Here is a 7893-nt window from a genome sequence, read left to right on the forward strand (position 1 = left end):
GAAAACTAGCTACTTTTCTTTCTGGTCTTTTTTTCCCCCGTTGGCCCAATTGTTTGAGGTTAGTTGGGCTTCTTTTTATTTTTCCGCAACTTCGGTTTAAAGTTCTGTTGCAACTGATACGCTAAATACTGTGTAATTAAGTATATATATATATATATCTCAAATTACCACTCAATTGTCACTGTTCTTCAACTATCAATTGTATCTCAAATTACCACTCAATTGTCAATGTCCCTCAACTATCAATTGTATCAATATTTTCCTTAAAAACCACTAAAAAATATCAACTTTTTCTCTAGACTAATAACGAAAAGTTAAAAATAACCATAATTTTTTTTTTAAGCAAACCTTAAATTTTTTTCAATAAAACAAAAATATTCTTATAAATTAAAAAAAAAACTAAAACTAAAACTAAAAATTTAAAAAAAAAAAAAAAAGAGAAAATTTTATAAAAAAAAACACTTTTTTTTTTATAATTTTATAAAGGGTATTTTTGTCGTTGAGTGGAATATTAACATCTTTTGGTAATTTATGAGAAACCACCAAAATAACTAAAAATCATTTTTTTCTATTCTGGTGAGCCACTTTATTAAAATTCACCCAGAAGCCTCACAATTTTAACTAGTCAATATTCACTATTCCATTTAAATAATAATTTTTTCTCTATATAATCTTTTTACAAAAAATCATTCATATCAATGAAATAATGATATAATCGTGTGAGAGATGGGAGATGGGAGAAGAAAATTAGAGAAAAAATGAAAAAAGTGTGCTAATCATATGAGAGAGAAAGGTGAAACAAAATTTGGTGAGTGTGTTGTTGAGTGAAAATGCTTCATCTAATTTGGTTAGTAATTTCAGTCATCAAATTTTTTTGGTTAAAATGGTGAGGTTGCTGAGAGTGGTTGTTCAGGATTTTCATCAAATTGGCTCACCAAAATAGTTAAAAAACTATTTTAGTGAGGCTACTAGGACAATTGATAGTTTTGAAAATATTGACAATCAGAATCATAAGATGATAGTTTGAGAAGAGTATATGAACTTTTCTTACAATTTCTATATAATTTGATGATGTGGTAGTGAAATTTAGTCGTTCAATGAGCATTATCTCAATTATATAAAAATTGTATAACAATCTAATAAATAATATTGCTATTTTTTTTCTTAATTTTTATTTTATTGAGTTGGTTATTTTATATTTTTGCATATAGTACTGCCTCTAGCTAAGATATTTGTAGGCAAGTTTATAAAAAATCTTGTCATCATATTCTATTAATAAATATTTGATGGAAATGGAAATCTAACACGTCGAATTTAATATCCATTAAGGGATGATAATAATATGAAGTTTTAGTATTTTGCTATGAGTCTTTTTAAATTTAAATACACATTCTACGATTTGGTCCTCCTAATAATATAGACTAATACTATAAGTTTGACGTGGCGTAGCAGTCTCAGTCAACCTTTAAATTAATTATAATTAATTAATTAATATATATATATATATATATATATATATATATAATACATTGTCACCCAAAGATACAGTTCTTGACCGGCCATCTTTATCCACATGACAATTTTTACTTCTATTTTTTATTTTTTTAGGAAAGAAAAACCCTAAAACTAGCTAAGGGACTACCTTGCCACATGAAAAATATGGTCGAGAATTGTATCTTATGATAATAAAATATTATATCTCTAAAAATATATATAAAGTTTGTTAGAATTGTCGGTCTTACATATCAATATTATAATATACATTATAATATAATTAGAAGATAAAATCATAAAAATCATATTGCAATCATGAACGTGTCTCTCTCTCTCACACAGCATGATCTGATCTGAGCTCTCCCATACTTTTCTTCGTTTCTTAATTGTCAAAATTATTGTGTTTAACATTGTGTTCACCTTCAAATTATTAGTAATGATCCTGTTTTGCCCACTTTCAGAACATCGTTTCTAGGCATCCACTAATGTCATGCTAGTCACCGTGAATTGTGTAAAGTGTCCTTCGATCGGGCGAACCGGACCGGCAACATAGAATAACATCTTTAAGGTTTGCCAAACACGGGCAGTGTCAAACGCACCCTAAACATTCACCGTTGGCTTATTAAGTTACAGAATATTTTTTTTCTTTTTTAATTTTGCTACTAACTTTTTGAAAATACTTCATCTGCCTTATCATTTTAATTATTTCATTTAAAATATTATTATTATTTTTAATCTATTTTAACTAAACCAAAAGAGGGGGAGAGAATCAGATTTTTTTCACTAATTAATTTGATGAGCACTGTAATAGCTAGTAAAATTCTTAGTCGAAATGGGTAGTCGGTTGTATTAGGGTATTTTGTATTTTTTGTTACTTGGCTAACAAAAAATAACATTTTGACCATTTTGACTAACCTAATATAAGCACTTTAAGTAGGATGGTGGTTTTGCAACTAAACAAGAATCTTAGCTCTTAAGGGCATTGACAATGGCCATTCCGTAATTTCTCTTAATTTAACTCTCAAAATTTACTTTAAAGGTTTTAGTTAGTCACTCTTTTAAACCATCAAATAACACTCTCTAAATGTTTATCTACTTTAAATAAATACTATTTTTAATTCGTAATAACATTGTCATATGAAGCCGTTTTTATTTATTAGAAAAATGGAGAACATTGGCACAGTTTGCAAAAATTATTATTAAAAAAATTATAACATTGTTATTTGGCTCTTTAAATCTAAATAAAAAATTTGACAAATGTTAAATTTAACATTTGCTAAAAAGTCTGTTATTTTTGTAGTTTTTGTTAAAAATATAGAGAAAAACTAAATATGAAGAGTCCATGAGCTATTTAAAATTTCTCCAAATTTAATTATAAAATCTACTTTTATTGATTTATCTAGTCAATTTTTAAAGTTATTAAACAACAAACTCTCTAAATGTTTATCTACTTTAAATAAATACTATTTTTTTTTTTGATAAATTTAATTGCCAAAAGCATTTAATGCATTAAATTCAATTCAAGCCAGAAGTTTGAAGCATTCAATGCAAAAATAAGATTTAAAAATTATAATATTAAATAAATACATGTAATTTAGTTTTAGTTCAATTTAATTAAATTTAAATTGAAGATGTTAGGTAGTTTAGTTTAATAAAAACACAATTATTGAAATTTTAATTAAAATCAAATTATATCCATTGAAGTAAAATTCTAACATAACTTATAATTGAAAGGACCGTGTAATCCATTTTCATAGACAAAATTTGGTATGGGTTAGAAAAATCATTTTCTAAAATCTTTGTTTTTAATGAAATTTTTAACGGTGCAACTTTTTTAGTTGATATTAAGAGCGCGTTTGATCAAATCCGAGTAGAGGTTCTTAAAGTTATTTGTTGACAACGTGTTCTTGTTATTTTGATGAGTTATGCTACATAGTGCATTTGCATTTTATTGGGTTAATGTGAGTTTCAAAAAAAACACACACCATGATTGATCCAATGGCTGATGAACACTAACCATACTAACGAGTGAAATGATAATGAGATGGAAATGTAGTATATAATATTTATATATTTTGATAGGCCATATATGCTCCTTATTGCAAGTACTATTTAATGACAATGAGAAATGCTATAGGTACCAAATTTTTTACCAAGTGATAGGTACAGAAAAAGCTTTAGTCAACAAAGCATTCTTGCAGGCCAGCCCTCCATGTGATCAAGAGAAAAGTGGTAAATGATCCATCGTGTCCTATTTGTGGAGTAGTTGTGGAAACCACGGAGCACGTCCTATGGAGTTGTCCATCAGCCAGGGACGCATGAAGTATGTATAGTAGAATATTATAAAAAATCAGTGTGAATAATAATTAATTTATTCATATTGTAGAAGAGCTGTAGTATAAGTTTGATGCTGAAGAGTTCTTTATTTTGGCAATAGTAGCTAGAAATTTATGGCTCAAGAGGAACACTGTAGTTTTTGTAGGGATCTTTAACCATCATAATCTTATTGTTAAGAAAATGTTAGATTCCATTAACAAATTTAAAATTGCAAATGCTAGGCCGCAAGCTAAAGGCGAGGGTTCTTTGTTTATTCAAAAGTGGAAAGCACCTGCAGTGGATTATGTGAAGGTTAACTGGATGCAATGATAGATAAGCCCATATGTAAGATGAGTATTGGGGTAATTGTGAGAGACCATGAGGGAGACATTTTGACGACTTTGTTAGCCCATCAACAATGTATCATTGATCCTGGTACTGCGGCATTAAGGGCAACAATTTTTGCTATGGAGTTGGGACATCAACATGTGGAACTAGAAGGTGATGCAATCCAAATTATGCGAGATATGAATAAAGAATGAAATAATTGGTGTATGTATAGCCTATTGATTGATGATGCCTGAGTTATTTATAATACCCCAAAATATTATATAGGGTTAATTGAGTTCTAGAATTGTTAATGGATTTGATAAGGTTCATTAGAGATTGTTAGAAGTAAGAATGTTGATTTTTGTTCATGGCGAACGTACGAAGTGAGATATTCGAACGTTCGAGTCAAACCCTAATTCTAAACTTTTGATGTTGGAAGTCCAAACGTTCACCGTGAACATCAGAGCGATCATTTTTCCTTTCACGAACGTTCTAATGATGTGTTGTATTGTATGTCAGAAGGTACATCCAACGCATTTGGTGTGTACGTAAGATCGTACATCGAACAATCGTAACGTGCAACGAAAATTTGTGTAACCCTAAATAGTACATGAATGTTCGACATGTAGAAAATCAGCTCATTCTTATCCTCAATGATTTCTCCCCCATAACTAATCCACCCTCTTTGTTTATTTTGTGTATTTCCTCCAATTTGAGCTTGTGTTACTCTAGTACGAGTGTGTGTGAGTGCTTTGGTTAGAGGAAAACGTTTTGCTCTGAGGAGTAATCCACTTAGCTTAGCTCATTATTTTATAGTCGTTATGTTGTTGGTTTGTTTTGTGGCTTTTAACCATAGATTTAATTCTATAGGCATTATAATAGTCTTAATGTTGGTTTAGTGTTAGGATTTAGCATTTTGATGTTTTAGACGTAACGTTGATTGCATGATGAGTTGTTATGGCTTTGGACCATATTAGGAGCATTGTTAAAGATGTAGGATTTGCTTAGAAGTGGTTTTGTTACGTTTGGATTCAAAACTAAGTTATTGCTAGGAACGAACGTTCGATACCCCCGGCTGAACATTCAATCATTGTGCTTTGAATGATCATTCGAGCATCATATCTTAAACGGTCGATTCTCGTGTACCGAATGTTCGTGGGCCAGACATAATACCTATTTTGAATTTATTAGAGCATATAATCAGTTTTATCTCAGGATTAGGACTAATAATAATTTATTTTTATTTTTATATTTTGAGGTTGTTGAGCCTGATAACATTTTGTGGAGGATTTTATGATACAAGTGAGTAAAAACTCACACGGATACTTGAGGATTGATTGCGGGATTATGAAGATCGCTCATGGTAATTAGTGTTTTTTAGTGATGTTATAGGCTTAGCATTTGAGGTTCGATTGTGTATTAAAGTTTAGTTTTGATTTTCTATATCGATGATATGTATAACACAATTTACGTTAATGTAATGACTTTTAGTAGATGCTTTGGTTATAATAAATGTTGATATAAATCTCATGTTTCTGTTGCATAATATTCGTTTTTTAGGGATTAGAAATCCCTAACTCATATTCCTTGTGAAATGAGACTGAGAAACGAATTGTAAAATTAATTACTAATTAATTAATTTTTCGTGGCGTTATATCATGCTTAATAGTTTGCAGTTATGGAGGATGAACCATGTTAGGAGGGAGGCAAATGTAGTATCTCATAGGCTAGCCAATGAAGCGCTTTCTCTTAAGGATGAACAAGTTCATATGGAAGAAAGTCATCTTTGTATTCTTGATATTATAACTCTTGAATGCAGTAATCTTTAAATGCTATATATATAAAAAGTTGACGTGACTAAATTAAAAAAAAAAGAAGAAGAAGAAGAAGAAAGATGGATATTAAAATGATGTAGAGCTTATTTATTACAAATAATTAAAACAATTAATAAAGAGAAATGCTATATATACCAATAAACAAGCTACACATTATTTTAATACCCAATCCCTTACTAAAAAGTTTAACACCCATAACATTTATCTTACCTTATTGGACATTGTTTGGAAATTCACATCTCATTCTTCTCACGTTTTGCAACATTCTGTCACATCCTTTCTTTTCCTATATTTTACTTGTCTTCTATATTCCATAGTGAATTGCGCGTTCTAATCTCTTTGTTTTACATCTAAAAATACTAAATAAAAAAGTAAATTTATTATTGCTTTGCCACTTGTCCATCCAAACTCTCCCAAGTGTTTAGCCACTTATTTGGATTCTAGTTTCGTATAAAAGTGGATAAATGTTTTTTTTTTTTTTAAAACGTACCAATCACATACGTTCAAATTCATCATTGGATATTTTTCAGTTCATTGATTTAAGATCATTGCATATTGAGCCGGCCCTAAAGAGGTAAAAAAGAAAGAAGGAAGATGAAAAAAAGAAAGGAGATAGGTGTTTGAAAAGGAGGGAGGTTACATGCAATGATGCTTCCCTTATTGTCTTCTTAGGGTTATGGAGGTTTTTTGTTTTCACTCTATCTTAGATTTAGTGGAGCTTTTGTTCTCATAGTCATTCTAGGGCTATGAAGCTTTTGTTCACCTAGTTCTTATAGAGCTATAGAGCTTTGTGTTTTTTTTTTTTTTTTCTTCTTGTTTTTAGTTTCTTCAAGCAGGAAGGCTAACACAAAACGTCTTATAGGAAAGCGACCTCTCCGTCCGTGTCGTCGGTGAAAGTTTGGTTAAGCTTTCTTCTTCTACATCTACTTTTGAGGTCAGATTTATATTTTTCTGCCAATTCCTGCAAGATATGCGCAGTTTCTCTTTTGATGTCGGCTTGTGTTGGGTGCTTTCTCTATTTTTTTTTAGAGTAGTTTTTGAAAGTCTGTCTGTTAAATTTACAGATTTTATTGAAGTTTTTATGGCTTGTTAGCTAGATCAGCCCACTTTTATTTGTTAGGGGTGTTTTATTGTTAAAGAGTTGTTCAAACATCTGTCATTGTAATATTTGTTTATTTGTAGGCAGCACCCAAGTCAGATTTTGTTTGGCTTAGTGTGTAGGGTGTCGATGTGCCTGTATTCACTGTATTTGCCGTTAAGCCTTTTCAGATTAATGCATGGTAGCTCCAGTTATTTGTTAAAAAAAAAAAAAAAAAAATCATCATTGTATCACTTGTAATCAATTGCTGGCTGCTACTGTTATAATTTTCTTACAAATTAAATTGTAGGAATTTTTTCTGTCTCATCTTTAATTGTTTTTATGTGTTATTTAATCATGTGAAAATAACTTTTTTTTAGTTTTATTTTAATTTTTTTTTATTAATGCTAAGTCTTATCCATTTGTAGATGGAGCTTGGTTTACTTATAAAAAAAAAATAATATCAACCCAATTATTAATTACACACCATTGACTATCTACTACAGATTGGTTGAAAAATAGTTAAAGCGGTGAACCAAATGCCTACTACACGCCAAGCCGCTACCGCTGGCAAGAAATGTAAATAATGAGAATTTTTGAAACTAGCGTCTTGGAAGCTTAATCGGTAAGTATTAATAATAAAAAAAACCATAAGATTCTTTTAGAGATTATGTTGAATTTTTTTGTCTACGACTTAATTTGTAAATCTAATATTTTTTTTTTTGGTTTCCATCACGTGGTCCAAAGGAAACTAAAGATGCAACACATCTTCATCTTCAACATGTCACTTTCGCTCAACTTTAACCATTGGGTTGGTAGAAAAATGACCAATTAGGGTGC

Source organism: Alnus glutinosa, chromosome 2 (genome assembly GCF_958979055.1).
Source record: "Alnus glutinosa chromosome 2, dhAlnGlut1.1, whole genome shotgun sequence".
NCBI lineage: Eukaryota > Viridiplantae > Streptophyta > Magnoliopsida > Fagales > Betulaceae > Alnus > Alnus glutinosa.